The sequence below is a fragment of the Protopterus annectens genome, chromosome 4.part1, assembly GCF_019279795.1.
Source record: "Protopterus annectens isolate FY-2018-M chromosome 4.part1, PAN1.0, whole genome shotgun sequence".
NCBI classification, from domain to species: domain Eukaryota; kingdom Metazoa; phylum Chordata; order Ceratodontiformes; family Protopteridae; genus Protopterus; species Protopterus annectens.
Window position 1 is genome coordinate 900578544 of NC_056734.1, and position 20000 is coordinate 900598543.

Consider the following 20000-nt stretch of genomic DNA (forward strand, 5'->3'; position numbering starts at 1 on the left):
TTGTTTTTCAGGAGTTTGTTTACAGTTTGACTCTACATACATACAAACACACACACACACACACACACACACACACACACACACACACATATATACATATATATATATATATATATATATATATATATATATATATATATATAAATACATTTTCCCTACTGTTGAATGACTGTGCTGCACGATATGTTTAGGTTCATAGGTTCATAGGTGTTTACTAGGCTAATGGCACAACAGCCTTAACAAGCCTAGCCAATAATACCCAGGATATAAGAGTATTATATCTTAATTCCTCAGATATGGGATGGGGTAGTATCTTTGGGTTTTGGAGCCCTAAATCATTTTACAGACTGCCTCGGTCCATAAGGGACATAGGCATACCCCAGGAGTGAATTTTTATGATGAACATACCTCTCAACTGTATGATTTTGACCTAAATTTCAGGTCTGATCCTCTTAATCTATCCTAACACTGGTGTCTTTTGGCAGAAAGTAAGTGAATTATAGTTGATAAATAATGACTAATTACTAAATGCAAACTTTTTTTACTTCAAGAAATGTATATTAATTCATATTCTCTTATTCTGTTAATGTCTTGAGTTAATAGATCTAATAGTGTAAAAGTGCCCCCGATTTTTTTTTTTTGGATTGTTCCCCGATTCTGTTGAGATTTGTCCCTGATTGGTTGATAGCTATGCTGATGAGGACTAGCAATACTTATACTGTCAACTTTTAGTATTCTTAAGGGTTGCTTAACCATAAAAAAGCATATAAACATGTACTTTGAAACAGCGAAATATTTCAACAGGTTCTAGTCTGCAACAACCACTTCAAAAGCTCGCACTGATGACAGCGTAAGCATTCTCTGAAAATTGTAAACAAGAAAACAGAAAATGGTGCACAGCATTCTCTAAACAATACCTCTCAACTTCTTTACACAAGAATTCTGGACAAAGATAGACACAATAGAGGTACAAAGGGCCAAACTCAAGGATGGATTTAAAATGTTTCTCTTACAAACTTTTTTGAAGAATATGGATTTGAAAACTGAAACATCTGTACTTAGTGACTATACCACTCAATGATTTGCTAGAAAACAAAATGAGGAAAAGAAGAAACACACACACACACACACACACACACACACACACACACACACATATATATGTGTGTGTGTGTGTGTGTGTGTGTGTGTGTGTGTGTGTGTGTGTGTGTGTATACACACACATGGCAAAACCCGGACATGCGGCAAAAATCTGGATATTTCAGATGTATGCCTCATAAGAAGGGATTATCTGACAGTGAAAACAAATGACACATCAGTTTAGTAGTGAATAAACTTGATAGGAGGATAGTACAATAGTTAAACGCATCTGCATTGCGGTGCAGAGTTCTTGATATTTTCACAGTTATAACAATAATCAGGGACACAGCTGAAATGCAAGGGCATTGTTTTAAATATTGATACTAGTAGGCTAAGAAAAAAATAAAGATGTCAGGGATGTGTGGCTATGCCAACATCTGTTCTGTTGTCAAATCATGTATTTTTGGAAGAAAAAAATGTTCTACTGTAAAAAAAAAAATAAATGCTACTTAATCATATGGTTGTGCAAAACTAAATTTAAAAAGTTTACTACAATTTGATTTGTTAATACAAGGTAAGAAACAAAAAAAGTCCTTTCTCTACATAATTCTGGTAGAGCTCCTTCCAGTATATGCTTTCCCGATATACGTTTAGAGAGCGTTATGTGTTTGTGGCAAGATAAGCATAGAAGTCTCTTAATGTTGTAGATTCTTCCTCTCATTCATTTGTCTGATTCGTGCGAATAGAGTGACAGCTGATAGAAGCCAATGCAACTAAAATGCTTTTTCATTCCCCAATTAAGAAGTCTGTGATGCCTTCATTCAGATTTTTCCCCCGGAGCCTTCCATTTACTCATGTTGAAATTTATCAGGCTGCGAACCTCACGCTCAACTGAATACTTAACACGTGCATTAATAACCGCCCTTCAAAAGCTTAAACATACAGCATGGGAGCTAAACTTTGTGGTTCAAGCTCTGGAATACATACAGGACATTGCTGAGAAAATATCACACATATCTATACACACACATATATTTACAGCTGTAAGCGGGTGCGAAATGGACAGTTATGTCTGGTGTGAAATCCATGTTTGGAACACATTGCCCTCTGTTTGTGAAGGTGAGAGTAGGATGTTGGGGAAGGATAGTAGGTATATTTGGGGAGGTAGGCTGGGTTGTAAGACAGGCAAGACAGCATACAGGGGTGGCATATGACACATGTGGTGGGTAAACACCTTCAATGGGGAGGGGTGTTTGGAAAGTGGAAGCCCATGAGCCCCAACACAGAAACAGTGGGGCCAAGGTCCCCACAAATGGGCAGTCACCACTGCACCTTCGCAGCTTTGCAGATGGCTTAGCTGGGGGCTGAGAAGAAGGAGCATGCAGACCCTGTAATTGTGTATCGATGGCCTCAAGGTGGTGTAGCAGATCCCCCAATTCTCTGTGGACATCCTTATGCACCAGACCCTGGACCTGACTTCAGGTGCCAGGATCCTGTCTGTGTGTGCTCCGGTGTGGGGGGGTAAGCACCATCCCCTGAGGTGGTTACTCCTGAAGGTAGTGCAGAACAAGCAGATGATGAGGTCCCGGGGTGGGACCCAGATGTGCTGTGGCCTGGTAACATGGCCAGATGAGGTGGGGAGATGCTTTTGCTGGGAACAACCTTCCCATACATGCTATTGTGTCACAGCTTTTGAACATATGTGGGTAGTAATAGTGCACACAATCCAGGATTAATTTTAACAGCATGCATAGATATCCCCATTAACACAAAACACCAGATCTGTAGCAAACAGAACACTTACATATATGGAACCATCGTGGCCCTTATAATGGCATGCAGGTGACATTGTTAGCAAGAGGCCACCAATGATAGTGTTGCAACATGGAACATGATTAGAAACACATTTCAATATTTGTCGTACAATACAATATATGTCCCAATGGTAGGTCTGATGTAAACTTACCCATTGAGTTGTGTGTTCAGATTATTGCTGCAGATATGGTGGGGGGGAGACAGAGATGTCAATTAACAACTATGATATCCTTGCAGTATGAGGTCCTCAGACCTTTTTTCCTCTTAATTTCTTTCAGATACCATGTGTAGAGAGCGGCTGCCAGTGTATTCCACCCAGAAAATTATGTAATTATTAACTACCTGGTGCAGCACTACCAACCCCTCTTTAGCCGTACAGCCCATGATCTGCAGGAGAGGACTAACATGTGGAATGAGTTCGTCCACAGGATAATGATGTTGGCCTGCATAATTGCAGTTATGAGCAGGTCTGACATCGCATGCACTGGCCTCCTCCGCCATGACAGTCAGCATGCTGCTGCAGTTAGGAGGGACCAGCTAGCCACAGGTGGTGGTCCTGTCATCCAGCCACCCCCCGACACATGTTGAGGAGCTCTTTGCCAGCCTCGGGGCACCTGCCCGCCAGCAAAGCCAAGAACCAGCTGATAGCATTGTGGAGGTGGGTGCTACCCACACAATGGACGTGGAGCATGCAGGTAAGGCCACAAAGCACATCAGTAGACCACTGTTCCTTATCCATCTGCAGCTGTAAAGTTTCATCATACATATGTAAGATAAAATATAAATATAGTCTGTTGCTGCAGTGTAGTAATGAACAGATTGCGTAATCTGTAGTATTGTTGGTTTGTATTGTTGATGTACTGAAATGCTGCTCCCACCTTGTACCAATGCCACAGGTGTGGCTGCTGACATCACATCTCTCATACAACTATGTCGGTCACTCTGTTAAATCTCTGGGACAGCAGCATGAAGCTAGTGAGTATCGTGGTTTTTTGTTCAGGTTTGCCAATACAACTGCCATGTTATGGCCATGGTATTTGCCATGCACACATTTAACACACCTTCCCATAATGCATGCTGTACATGTTCACTTCTTGTTGCTGTTAACTGCACTGCATCACAGTGATCAGCATGGTGGCAAATCTGAAGGGTATGTAAGAGTCCTGCAATATAACTAACAACCTGTCATTGCAAGATGTGTGCACAGAGATGCACATAATGGTGGGACAAATGGTCTAGAGTAGAAACATCTCTGAAACATTACCCTTATACAGTGGCTACAACAGTGTATATACCTCTATTTCAATGGCAACTGTTATAGATCTACACAATGGCATATCACAATACCACATTCCACAACCTTTACAACCTGTAATGTGATCCTAACATGAGCAATGAATGTGTAATATGGAATCCTATATTAGGACATCAAATATGGGGAATACATACCTTAACAAACACTGGAAGCATATGTGTGCACACACTTCAAATAACATATTGTGGAAGCAGCTATTGAGGTACTGACAGCATTCGCTCTTCATGAGTATGCACCTTCCATCATGTACAGGTCCTCAAAGTCACACCAAGAAATGGTCTGCTGTCCAAGATGTATGTCCATGACATTTGTCCAATCACCTGCAACAGAGGCAGCCATGGCTTGTAAACATCTTACAAACCATGGAATGGATCCCATATCTAACAGGTAGCACTCAGGATTGGGAGATATAGCCTTACCTCACCATTTCATATACCATGGCAAACAGTGCAGACAGTTATGTATGTGATGAGCAAGTATGGGACAACATTAATGTAAAAAATAAACAGATGGTCATCCAAGACAGATGACGACACATGCTGCAAACTGGTCATGAAGGCTGCCTAGAAACATACCACACCACTGAGAGAGTTTCAGGAATGTCTAGCAAGTACTGGCTGTGCAGTACCTGTGTCGACAACTGGCTGGACTCTGCATAAGTGTGGTCTATGGGTTAGGGTAATCATATGGGAAAGTTGTTCCACAGGAAACATCATCCAGGGCTTTCTACAGATAGCATATGATTAACATCAAAAGTCCCCCAGAGGCATGTGTTGCAATGTGTAATGGTGTACTAAGACCAAGTTCGAAAAATACAGACAGTATTAATAAAGATAGATGTGCTGCACAAGCAACACCTCACTCCACCTCAGGCCCACCATCTCCAGCTATACCTTACTGGTGCCAGTGTACACCTGTATGTTTGCCGTTCATTAGCAGGGACTAGGCCGGTACACCTGGTGTTCTAAATTTTGGACACTGTAAAATGACACTCATGTGTGGTCCATAGTTGTCATGCATCTGCAAAAAGGCTGAGGATGGAGAGAGGTGTCATCCTGAAACAAAACAGTGAACTGAAGTAGACATCCAAAGCTCACTAAGAATGGCTGTATTTGCACACAATCAAGGTCATAAATTGTGGCAGACATAACCCTGACTCCACAGCAGTAGTGAAAGCACTGTGTGACCTCCAAGGGCTGTGCGCATGAGTTGACCATGCAATCTGGCAGAGTTGGGGGACATTTGTAGGGTGGAGTGACCAAATACTGGCAAGTGTAGATGGGCCATGCTAGCATACCCCTTCCAGGAATAGTGACTGCTGTAGTACACTTAACAGTCGATGCAACAAACCATCATGTTAAGGGTGTGTACGCTTATGCACCCACATATTGTATGCATCTTAATCAGCATCTGCATAACTAACACATTTATTCGATACTGCATTTGATTGCACAGGTCATATGTCACATATCAGGTTTGTGTAATGTTAACATATGCAGTATTGTGGCTCCATGGATTATCAGGGAAGAGAGTGCCATATTAATAAGGGTGTGTACACTCCTCATAGCCACAGTAAACTTTGAAGGTTGTCAGTGTAATTGTATTTTATTGCTCATACATGCACCGCTGATGATGAGATCTGCAAATCAGACATCAGGCATTCACTATTGACATCTGTCCTCATATCATCCCAGGTATGTGTCGGACAAACACATAGTGGCTGTGAGCAGCAGAGAAAACATAATTGACACACATATACACATTCACCAGTGGCATGTACACCTGTGAGGTATGGTGCACAGTACATGTCAGGGTGCCGAACAGGTGCACAGCAATACTGTGCACATGGGTATAGTGTGTTCCAGGGGAAGGGGCATCACCTAAAAACACAACCCATGCATCACCTAAAAACACAACCCATGCATCACAGAGATGTATAATGTTGGTAACAGGGATTAACTATAGCTGCACTGCATGCTATTGAGTGCCATATGTCATGCATGTTGACAAATGGATAATGAGAGGTCTGTGCATAATATCTTTGTGCCACCTCACCTATAAGTAAGTGTGTGTGTGTGTGTGTGTGTGTGTGTGTGTGTGTGTGTGTGTGTGTGTGTATTTGTGTGAGTGTGTGTGTGTGTGTGTGTGTGTGTGTGTGTGTGTGTGTGTGTGTGTGTGTGTGTGTGTGTGTGTGTGTGTGTGTGTATTTGTGTGAGTGTGTGTACAGTTAAGCAATACTGTGCACATGGGTATAGTGTGTTCCAGGGGAAGGGGCATCACCTAAAAACACAACCCATGCATCACCTAAAAACACAACCCATGCATCACAGAGATGTATAATGTTGGTAACAGGGATTAACTATAGCTGCACTGCATGCTATTGAGTGCCATATGTCATGCATGTTGAGAAATGGATAATGAGAGGTCTGTGCGTAATATCTTTGTGCCACCTCACCTATAAGTAAGTGTGTGTGTGTGTGTGTGTGTGTGTGTGTGTGTGTGTGTGTGCATGTGTGTGCATGTGTGTGTGTGTATGTGTGTGTGTGTGTGTGTGTGTGTGTGTGTGTGTGTGTGTGTGTGTGTATTTGTGTGAGTGTGTGTACAGTTAAGCAATGATGTACAGGTCTTGAAGTGCATTACTTGTTCCTCCCTCCCAGGTGTCGAGGTGGGTCAGGGTCCCTCCTGCAGGCAGACTAATGTTAGTGTCCATTCAGACTCTGACAATGATGATAGGTATGGTTAGGCACAGGCAGGGTTGTCAGGGGCTGAAGCTGTGCCATCGGTTGACATCCCACTGTTATCCACCCCATCCTCGCACAGTCATATTACCTATACATACCCCATCACCAGTGGCCATAGATGAGGGACAGTTAGCAGGTGGTGGCATGGGACAGGACAGTGTGGTGACTATGGCAAGTGTGTCTAGACACAGCAGCCATAGCTGGATGACCAGCGGGGTACCACACAGGCAGATATACAGGGGTGCTTATAGGAGGGCTGCTGGTCATCATGTCCCTGGCAGAAATGTCACAGCAGGTGTCACCAGACACATGTTTCACGTTGTAATGGAGGCACAGGTATGTATGGAATGTTATACCAGACAGGCTCCAGAAGGCTACTCATTCTGCTGTTATTGACAACATCCGTGATCTTGCAGGTGCCCACCGTTATATTGCAAAGGTCCTGGATAGATGGTTGAGATGGTGGGAATCCTCAACCGTGCAATGTCTGTGCTTGAGCATATGGTGAGAGTAGTGCTACAGCCATGTGGATGAAGGTCAGCAACACCAACAAGTGGAGGTCACTGTGGATGTGCAACAAGTCAGAGCAGCTCCCGTAGTGGCAGTACCAGCACTGCAGGGGGTCGCTGTCCACACCACAACATAGCAGGCCATGTGGATGTGGCCTTGGCCAGTCCCAAGAGGGACCCAGATCCATCCAGCAGACATTTGTCATCTTCAGGGGAGAGTACCATATCTGGCCTTGTACCTGGTAGTGCCAGTGGAACCTCTGGCAGGCACAGTTCTTGTGTCTGTGGCCGTAGATGGTGAACTGCACACCCTGCCAGGTATGGTCTGCAGCTGTCCAACAAACCCCTGTATAGGGCAGTCACAGGGCAGAACATCGTGCCTGCATATGCACATGCATCACCAACAGAGATAGGGACACCCATGCCTACACTCACCACATCTGCACAGCTCAATTAATAATGAAACCCCCTAACACACACACACATGATGTCAACCAAATAGCTCAGCCTACGTCTCTGGAAAACCCACAACAAACCCTGTACATATGATGATACCTGTGCCACATCCCTGTTATCCGTAACATTGATGCAGGGGCAGGCTAATACGGTTTTGATGCACATGGTGAATGTACTAAGGTGTACCAATGTAATGCTGTGTGACATGGTTTCAGCACTAAAGTTTAATGCTTACATGTTAGAATGTGTAGCTGTCCAGCCATGATGCATTATAGCTGTTATTAACACTGACTGATTGTGGTCTCCATAATGTATTCCATTTGTGTTTTAGGTTTCTATGTGTCAGCAGGATGTTGGTCTGTTGTTGTTTCCTACAAGGGGTATAGCACTGTGGTAACACATTGACTGTGCCATACCCTGGTTACAGCTGAACACAAGTCACAGGTCTGTATAACAGTTACTGCATGTGCCACATGGCTGATAGGTCTGAGGGGTGTATACAGGTGAGTGCATGGTGGCTGATGTCAGCAGCCCTTCTACAGTGGACAATGGTAAGTGTACTGGGTGGTACACACCACATGTTTGTGTATAACAAACACACACACACACACACACACACACACACACACACACACACACACACACACACACAGAGGCTTTGGTATTGATGCAATACACAGAGAATACTGCACACATGGATGCATGTACTTTTTCAGGGAATCCATTTTTAGCCTATGTAATTCCACCAAGACAGAGTATACACAACATCACATCAGGAAATAATTAGTCTGCTAGTTTAATGTCATTGATGATGACAGGGCAGGGTATATGTCCCCTTCCCCAATGTAATGCAATCTTCGACTTGGTTAACATAGGTGTGCTGGTGTGGATGGCACAGCCCTACCCTTTGGAGGCTGTGGGGTGGTGTAGAACCACAGATAGTGTGATTGACAACTACTTAACCTGTTAACATGAACAGTGAACTGTGCAGTAATACAACTGACTAAGCGGGGGGATACACACAACAATAGCCCCAATGATGGCGGCTGTGTCCAAAGATTCTCACCCAACTATATATACCAATCCCAGTATCGCTGTACAGCTATACTGTGGGGAAGAGGGCATTTACACATCTACTACTAGTTTTGATGGAATGAATTTCCACAAGATGATACCTTTGATATGTTAGCATTGGCCAGTTAGTTCTCAGACAGATGACCTCCTGGGACATGTATTTTCTGCAAAATGAGGTAGATCCCTTCACATACACACACACTCTTACTTGGCAACACTGAGAGTAGAACCTCTACCTAGGCACTTATTGCTACTAATGTGTGTGCCCTTAATTGCACACACCACACAGCTTTTATGATGAGATGTGTCTCAAGTTACTTGTTAAGTGAGGAACATCACCAGACCTTGTACAACATGGTAATGGGGGTTGTACTGTTTATGAACAATACATAGTGTAACATACTATCATATACACATTAACAAACACATAACAGTCATAGACACATCTGAGAGACCTGGGTTTATCAGTGCTAACTACCTTGTCAGTGAATCCATTCTGTTACAGACAATTTGCACACAGCACATGCATCATTGGGCTGGATAGTGTAATCAGTTACCTGTATGGTTGATGGGGACAATGGTCCCCATACAGTGGACCTTGGGACATGTACTGGGGGTACTGTGGTGTAAAGACAGTATACCCAGCACCCACACCCCACATTGAATATTTTACTCACTGAAACCCATGATAATACTCTGACATATCCACAATCACACATTGACCAGGACTGCAATACTACCCCTTGTCTATCTCAAGAGTGGTACTACAAGGATATGCATCTCTTGCACATGCCACAAAGACAGTTGGGTGATGGTTTGTCATGGCTCTCCTATGGTCAGCAACATCACTATCCCTTATACTGTATAGCAAGGTGTACTGTTTTAGGAGAATTTGGCCTCAGAATGCTGTATCCTAGAAATATACACACTTGCACACATACACACACTTTCCAGGACTCAGAGGGTAACCCATGCCTATCTACCCATTTGCACAACAGTGCCATGCTGGTACTGCAAGCTCCCGGTAGCCCATAGGATGAATAGTGTAACAAGGTACATGTAATGTCCATTACAGTAGCAGCCATTTCTAACTATGCCAATGGGGGGTGTAGTGGGGGTGAGAAAGCCCTCAGGGTATTATCAACTACAGGTTTGCAAACACACAGACACTGTTATTCTCAGTAATGCACGCTGACACATTTGTCAGTACTCGGGTCCATAGATGCAGGTGTTCCTAGCCATTTGTCAGCAGGCCAGGCCATCTATCAATTGATGCCACATGAGCGATCCTCAGAATGAGAGTTAAATTCAACATCCAATCATCTGGTTGCCTCTTGCAGAGGGTCAATGAGGTGCTCCAACTGAAGTGTGCGACATATATTGCATAACATGTTCAATGTCTGTCTTGAAGACCTGTGCACAAGCATGTTCTGTTGACTGTGGTAGTGTAGATGAGGTATCCATGGCATGTGGTGCATACAGGGTGGGGTTTCTCAGCTGTGGCATTCATAACACAGCTGGGCAGACAAGTCAGTGTCAGTCAAGCATAGATTGCCTGTAAGCAGTCAAGATGGATACCTGACATCTCCACATCTGTAGAGAGGACAGACATCAGCTAGCCAACTGGTTATGCATTAGGATGAATGTTTTGACAGATAGACATCTGACACTGTTAGATATGCCAATACTACATGACAGCAGCCCTCAATGACATGTCCTATACATACAGTAGTCTACAGTTAATATCCACATGTCAGATCAATATCCAGTAGCAAATACTTAATGACACACATCTCACACACCAAGAGCATGATAGTCAGGACTCAGAGTTCATGTCTGCATGCAGGGGTGTTTGGTTACAGTACTACAATCTGCAATCTACTCTTACTTGGGAAAGCACTGTTAACAGTAGTGACGTAATGATACACTACATGCCAGTGTGACTGCATATAACGTGGGATACTACCCATGTATGAAACACATTAAAATGGAAAAGATTGTTGTACAAGCCATATATATTCAGATGTCCCAGACAGTAGACTCACACCCCTTGCTACTGCAATGACAGCATATTATGTACATGGAAATAAATAATCTTATTAAATATGTCATTACCCTGCCATTTTATCAGACTGGAATGTGAGCACTGGTTACCAGGGCTGAACTATGCTTAGCAGGTGTAAGCATTGCTTAAATGTAAATGCTAAGCACATTTGCACAATGGTAAGTGAATCTTACATGGTGTAAGCGCTTATTTGTTTAACCATACGTTAGCAGCGATTACCGTCGGGCAAACTCACACAAACCCACATAAAGCTGCTCAAAACAGCCTTAACCACTCTGTATCCAACAGTCTTTGTTCTGCCTAGCTACAAAATAAACAGCCCTTGAACCCAGGACCCTGTACACTATAGTCACACCAGTTAACCAATAAGCCAATACAGCTCTGAAGACGTTTGTTGTTTTTTCCAATATATCTGTCAGTACAGATACTGAATAGTAGTGAACAACTGCTTTCACTTTTACATTTGTGTAGTACTTGTTAGTGGAAATAGTGTTGAATCAGTATGCTGAAATATCTATATAAACACATATCAGATAAATATGGTGGGATACGTCTGGGAAGGTATATACAACACTCAGGTCTACACATAACAAGGCTATGTGTATATATATATATATATATATATATATATATATATATATATATATATATATATATACACACACACACACACACACAAACACCATATTTCTTTCTAAATAAGACCTAACCAGAGAGTAAGGCCTAGGATGGTTTTTCCAGGGTGTTCATGATATAAGCCCTACCCCAAAAATAAGCCCCAGTTCCGATTCTTACTGTAACCCTAACCATCACTCACACTAGATGGTTGAGATCCTTGGCCCATAAACCCACGCAGGCGTACTTTGATCGGTCAAAGTACAGACAACACGTGGGAAGCGTGCACTCATGGTAACAAACAGCTGTGATATTGTCTTCTCTTCATAACTGGTGCCATTTTGTGTTGCCACTCCAGTCACGTAAGTCTTCAGTTAACTCCCCCCAGACAAGATGAGTGCAAAAAAAAAGCTATTCTGTCGAGTGCAAGAAAGGAATCATGGAGGACTCCCATGGAAAGAACCTGATGTCTTTCTTTAAAGAGAAGAAGTTAGATCTCTGAATGTTCCAAAAATGGCGAGCAGTATACGTTAACCTCAGTCAACAAGTTGACGAGGGAAACACTAAGAAGTGTAAGTGTGGATCAGGTCGGTAACCATTATTTCTTGAGCTTGAAGACATCATCTGTGAGTGGATTTCTAGCAAGAGAGCAAAGGCTTTGGTTGTGTGCAGGGCTGATATTCAAGCATTTGCCCTTGTAATAGCACCACAGTTAGAAACATCCCCAGAAGAATTCAAAGCATCACAACATTGGCTGGATGGCTTCCTTCAGCAATATGAACGGCCTCTAAGAAGATCAACAACACTGTTCAAGCTGGAAGATACCGAAGTGCACTTGCGTTCATGTACTTTGTTGATGGCATTGACTTTTCTAAATACCAACTCTCCAACATGATTGCTATGGATGAAACTGTAGTGTTTATGGGCCAAGAATCTCAAACAACAATTGATCAGAGGGATGCCTTGTCAATCTACATTCCATCCACTGGTTACGAGAGTGTACATGTTACCTGTATTTTGGCAATTCATCTAGATGGAAAGAAAACCCCACCTCTAATCATTAGTAAGGGCAAGAAAGATATGATTGAACGTGTTTCAGGCATTTACATTCTTGAAACTGAAAAAGCCTGGTGCACACAAGCAGTTATAAGGAAGTGGCTTGATGTAATGCTGCCACTTGTTTTGTGAGGTGGCAAAAGAGGTATGCTAGTCTGGGATTCAGCCAGCACTCACCGCACTAAAAAAACAAAGAAATTCCTAGCAGAGAGGAGAATAGATCAAATAATGATTCCCACAGGAATGACTGCCTATCTCCAGACTCTTGATATTGCAATAAACAAGCCATTCAAGGACCATTTGCGCATGGAACTCAATGACTACATTGAAAATAGAATGGAGAGAAATCAGCAGAGAATCATTGTGAAGCCTAGCCTGCAAGAGGTTATCAGCAGAGAATCATTGTGAAGCCTAGCCCCAAAAGGAGAGATATCTATACCAAACGATTGCAGCCCCCCAAACATCTCCAGCGCCCAAGTGAGAACTGCTCTCTCCAAAGCAAAAAAACACAGCATCCATGGGACCTGATGGTGTCCCCGGCTGTGTGCTCCACGAACTCAATGAGGAATTAAACCCACAGCTAGGACAGCTGTTTAATCAAAGTCTTACCTCTGGATACGTACCCAGGGAGTGGCGCACTGCAACTGTGGTCCCACTTCACAAAGGCGGTGCCTCCACCGACCCTGGAAATTACCGGCCCATTAGCCTGACAAGCCTTATCTGCAAAGCCATGGAGAGGATCATAATGGACCTCATAAATAAAGACATAGGGAATTTGCAGACTTTGGATCCAACCCAGTTTGGCTTTGTCAAAGGCAGATCATGCCTTTTAAACTTGGTTGACTTCTTGAAACAGTCACCAAAGCCATTGTGAGGAAAGGCAGTCCATACAGCCTACCTCGATCTGGCTAAGGCCTTGATACAATACCCACTCGGTATCATTGAAAAACTCATCAGCTTAAATGTTAACCCATACATCACAAGATGGGTTGCAAACTGGCTGAGTGACAGAACCCACAGGGTCAGAGTTGCTGGCGCCATGTCAGACTCAAAACCTGTCACAAGTGGTGTCCCACAGGGCTCAGTCCTGGGCCCACTCTTGTTTGGCATCTACTTTTCCAGTACAAGCAAACACAGGAGGGTTATGGCTGACAAAGTTTGCAGATGACTGCAAACTGGGCCATAGTAGAAAACACATCTGACACAGATATCCTTCAGAAGGGTCTCACAGAAACGGATAACTGGTGCCAGAGCCACGGCCTGAAGTTAAATGCCAAAAATGCATAGTCATACCCTTTGGGAAAAACAAGGTTACCCCTAGCTACCAAATAGGTGGCAATCCACTGAGCACAGAAGAAGTTATCAGGGACCTGGGGACCCAGGTTGATAGTAGTCTGTCATTCGACACCCATGTAGCTAAAGTAGTTAGGAAGACTTTCTACATTGCCCACCTTATCATGAAGGGATTCTCATCTAGATCAAGGGAGGTCATAGTCTCCCTTTACTCATCACTCATCAGACCAATGATTGAGTACAATGCCCCATTTGGGATGTATCTGACCCGACACCTGCAGCAGCTGGAGAGGCCACAAAAGTTCCTCACCAAAAGGATAAAGGGTCTCAAAAATCTGTCCTATGCTGCCCGACTGAAAGAACTCCAGCTCTATTCAGTCGCTTACGCTGCTCAGAGGTGACCTTTGCCTAACATACAAGGCCATGTCAAACCCAGATTTGATGAATATGCTTCACCTCAAAAATCTAGATCCATCAGAGCCACAAGGGCGGAGACTTAAACCTCGACACGGCTATTAATAGGACGTGCTGGAGGGATAGATTCATTACCCAAAGACTCCCTATGCTGTGGAACAAAATCCCGGTACATGTGAGGCAGAGCACCTCGCTGGCCTTGTTCAAGAGAAATCTTGACCAATGGATGGGAGATCGCAGATATACCCCAGGGATTACCTCAGTGTCACTGCTCGACAGAGGCACAGCAAAATAATGGGTATAGTTCCCCATACTAAAGGGGTGGCGTAAGCCACAAAACGATGGGCTAGGCTTGTAAATGCCCTCGGGCAGATAGCCTAGTATAAACCTATGAACCTATGAACCTATGGTGACTTGGGTGAAAAATTCATCGGATAAAATCACTGACAGCTGTGTTGCCAATGCACTACGAGCAGGCTACTTGGAAAAGCAGTGCTCATTTAAGGAGAACTCTATTGCTAGGCATGACAGACTGGAGCTAATGGTGCTACAGGAAATGGAGTCATAAGAAATTCAGGCCAATATTTGGGGGTTGGACACTTATGACAATGTTCCAGAAGATGACATGACTGTATTTGAATAAGTGTGAAAGCCAAGGTGCAGATATTCTGGATTTGAAATGTTTGTTGCACTGTTTATGTAGAATTCTCACACAACTGTCAACCCGTTATTAGAACTGTTATCCAATAATAGAAAAGTATGAAATAAATGTCAGTTTGTGTACATGAATAAATGTCGATTTTTGTACATGAAGAAATGCCGATTTGTGTTCATTAATTAATGTCAATTTTTGTACATGAATAACTGAATAAAGGTAGATTTTTGTACGGTGCAGGTAAATAAGGCATACCCTGATAATAAGCCCTAATGTGTATTTCGCCAGGAGAAAGAATATAAGACCAGGTCTTATTTTCAGGGAAATATGGTCCATATTCACGTGCTATGTATGCGCTGTTTTAGTGTAGCTTGTTCAGATTTGGCTATTGTATACAGTCGTTAGTTTTAGGCTTTTCTTTCCTAAAAGCCGATATATTATTAAAGGGTAAGAGGTTTACCTCGTTGAGAGGTTTCCTTTCTAATTAACCCAAGTACAAAAAATGTTGCTCTTGTAGTTTGTACACGGTATAGTATAGTGTGGACAGCACAAGGTTTACAAAAGGGCATGAGATTAACCTCGTTGAGAGGTTTCCTATTTAATAGTATAGATACAAACAAACGCTGCTCTTGTAGTTAGTGCCCATTATAGTATGGACAGCACAAGGATTACAAAAGGGCATGAGATTAACCTCATTGAGCGGTTTCCTATTTTAATAGTATAGATACAAACAAACGCTGCTCTTGTAGTTAGTGCCCAGTATAGTGTGGACAGCGTTAACTCCTAATGCATCTCTCTACTGTTTAGAAATGCACTGCATTGTTACTAGACCTGTATGTAATAAATATCTTTTGCTTGTAAAGTGAATGCACCTTCCTCTAACAACTGTTTTGAACCCTATTTTTGTACACTATTACTGAATGTACCTCCTGCAATACCACTAGTTGTATGTATAAATGCATTATACCTATTGCTGCTAACAATGAACATTGCCTTGAATACCTGTTACTGGGAATTGTAAATATTGTTTTTCACTCTGTTACCTGTATTTTTCACACTTTGGTACCTCTTTATACACCCTATTGCTAACCGCCTCTGTTCTTTCAATGACCTTTTGTTTTCCTAACCCTCATTATTCTTATTTTTGTATTCCAGCATTAAAGCCTAGTGCTCCTCATCGGGTTGTCCCCTCCCTGCTGGCTTATCTCTCTTGGTTTCCCTGAAGCTACGAAGCTGGCTCTCTGTACTGGCTCCCAGGAAGCACCCCTATCTCCTCTTGAGTGAAGGCTGTTTAATTCCTAATCTCACCTGTATTGGCTGTACGTCCATTTTTGTTTAATTTACTTGGTGTTTTTGTCCTCTTGTGGGTGGCACACACGTACCACAAGCTAAAGTTGCTTCTATCCCTTACTTACCTGCATTCTATTTAGTCACCTTATCCCCTTGCATTTATTTTTTGCTACTCCCCTGCCCCTGCTAGTCTTCCTATAACTGTGACATCCTGCTTGCTTGCCTTTTCTGTCTCCTCACTGTCTCTCCATTACTTTTTTTCTGGCTGCTGCACTCCTTTCTCTGTTCTTCCTACCTTTAGTTCACTTACAACTGGGTATTACATATTAATACCTGCTTACTTTCTAATTTCCCTCCCAGTGTCCCTCTGCAAACTGTATATTTTACTTACCTATACCTTGCACCTACTGTCTCCTTGTATTCTCACTGTACCCTTTCATGCTTTTCACCTAACTCCTCACCTAACTCTGTAAACTATACATTTTCCCACTTATACCTGCACCTGTTATGTACTTGTATACTGCCTGCACCCTCTCAGGTTCCTTAACTAACTCTCCCATGCTTGCTTTCTAAACTACGTAGTATAAGAAACTCGTAGTGTTCAACTTCCCTGCTAAGCTGATTGATTCCGCTCTCCTCTCTGTTTCTGCCCCGCTCCCTTCCCTACCCCCTTATCCCACCCACCCCACGTGTCCTTAGCTTTATACCCCTCACACCACACCCCCTTTATAACTTCACCTATCACTGGCTCGTACCTCATCTACAACTTCCCTCTCTACTATACCTTCCTCAATTACCTCTCCTATCTCCTGTCTATACTTAAAGCTACATACTTACCTTGTCTCTTCCATCTAGCTTCACATCCTTAAACTATAGTCTTAGCCAAGGTCTTTTAGTCTATTCCTCTCTTTCACACCTCAACATGTCTACAAAAATCCACAATCCTACTTCCATGACCTCTGTAAAAGACAATACTCTAAAAATACTAATACTCCTGCTTATTACTTCCTTTTCTCTCACAATACCCTATTTCTTAACCTCTTATGAATCTAAACTTAATTTCCACTTTAACTACTCACCCAAACATACAGCCTCAAATTGCAAAAGCCTAAACTTTACTCATTTAAACATTACATCTACCTCTAGTTACCTCTTAGCTAAATATCACAGACTGTCGCACATTAAAATTCACAACCTCTTGATTAGGAAACTAAAATACTTACTGAACTTCCCTAACAAATCTCACTTGGAATACAACCACTCTACCTTGGTAGATGGCGACATTCACCCCAACCCAGGTCCATCAAATATTTCAGCTGAAGCTACACCTGCTTCACTAAACTCATCTCTTCTATTACCAACCTCCAATACAAATACTCTACTCATAGGGCACCTTAATATCCGGTGTCAATAACAAAATCACCCAACTCCACTCTCTTCTTGAACACCACTCCTTTGATATTCTCTGTTTAACTGAAACCTGGTTAAAACCCTTTACTAAAGACACTGAAATCATTCCTCCAGGTTACAATATCTTGAGACTCAACCGCAATGGTAAAAAAGGCGGAGGAGTAGCACTACTATTCAAAACTGAACTAAAATTAACATTAGTACCCTATGGTAACCTTGGATTTACTAAAACTGTACTTCTTATCTCAAAGCTGCAACTAAACCCCCAAAAAATCTATCTATATTATCTGTATATATCTACCTCCTGGAAATAACTCCAGTACCTTAGAAAATATCCTCAGTTGGGCCACATCCACCTACCCACAAGAAACCATAATACTAGGAGACCTCAACCTTGACTGGTCCTCAATAACCACTAACAACCCAGCATCTCATATTAATCTCCATGGCTTTACTCAGACAATAAACACCTCTACTAGGATTAACAAACCTAATAACAAAGAAAGTATTCTTGATTGGATTTTGGTAAACAAACCTCTAGTAAAATATCAGTCTGGAATGCTACCTGATGACATTAGTGACCACAACCTAACCTATATTATAAGACAAAAGAATGCCTCTACCTATTCTTCTATATATAGGACCCTACGTGACCTCAAATGTTTTAATCCTACCCAATTTAAAACTGAACTAAAGGCCTGTAACTGGAACCCACTAAAAACACTTCCTCTTCATGAAGCTGTTAATTACTTTATCACCACATTCCTAACAATTCTAGATAATCATGCACCAAAACGTTCTATCAGAATTAAAGCTAAGCCAGCCCCCTGGCTATCTAAAGATACTAGACAAAAAATGTCACTTAGAAACAAATCTTGGTTAAAATGGCAAACTAGCAAATCTCCCATAGACCAACAGACTTTCAGGCACCTGAGAAACAGTACCAAAAAAAGCTATCCTCTCTGACAAAAGGAGCAATTATAGCAATCTTCAGCAAGTGAATCACAATAACCCTCAAAAATTCTGGTCAACCCTAAACAGACTTCTTCACCCTGGACAGACTACCACTCCCTCCCCTTCTGGGTCTGAAAGAATTTCTTCCCTTGATACTGCCAATACTTTCAACTCATTCTTCATTGATACTATTAATTTCTTGGCCTCACATCTCTCCAGTGACAATACTAGCATCCTTGACCATGCATCCTCCAAACTACCAACCTTTAGGCTACAACCCATCTCCACTACCTTTATACAGAGATGTATTCTCAAACTTAAACCATGTACCCCATCAGCTGACCAGCTTCCTTCTGAATTCCTTCAAAAAGCAGCCTCTGAAATCGCTTATCCCATATCCATTCTTATTAATAGAACCATAAATGAAGAAACCATACCTGATATCTGGAAAATCTCCACATCATACCCTTACATAAAGGAGGTAACTCCTTTGAATATTCTAACTACAGGCCCATAGCCCTATTGTCCCCACTCACAAAAATAATGGAAAAATGTGTTCACCATCAGTTAATGAATCACCTAATACAAAATAACATTCTTACAAACTGTCAACATGGCTTTAGGCCCTATCATAGCACAACTACTGCTCTGCTCTCCTTTACAGACTTTATTAACAAAAATCGCAACAATAATATCCTGTCTTCCGCTCTCTTTATTGACCTGTCCAAAGCCTTCGACATGGTTAACCACTCTCTCCTAATAAAAATTATCAAATCTCTTTCCTTAGAAGCTAAGGCTATCCACTGGTTTAGTTCCTATCTCACTAACAGGAAACAGGCCAGCCTCTGGGATAACAAACTCTCATCTCTTCTACCAATTTCACTCGGGGTCCCCCAAGGCTCTATTTTTGGACCTCTTCTTTTCTCCCTCTTTATAAATGACTTACAAGTAGCTATTCCCCAGGCTACATGCATTCAATATGCCGACGACTCCACACTTATTTGCTCTGCTAAATCCATTTCTGAACTTCAAACTAATACTCAAGTTGTATTTTCCAAAGTCGAAACTTGGTTCCTAAAACGTTGCCTACTCCTAAATGCAAAAAAGACCAAACTCCTACTCTTTAAGCCTACTACCAGATCCCCTACATTTGACTTCACTATCTTGTCTAATAATGGAACCATTATATCACCTGACTCTACTACTAAACTGCTAGGTGTCACGATTGACAATAATCTTTCCTTCGACTGTCATATCA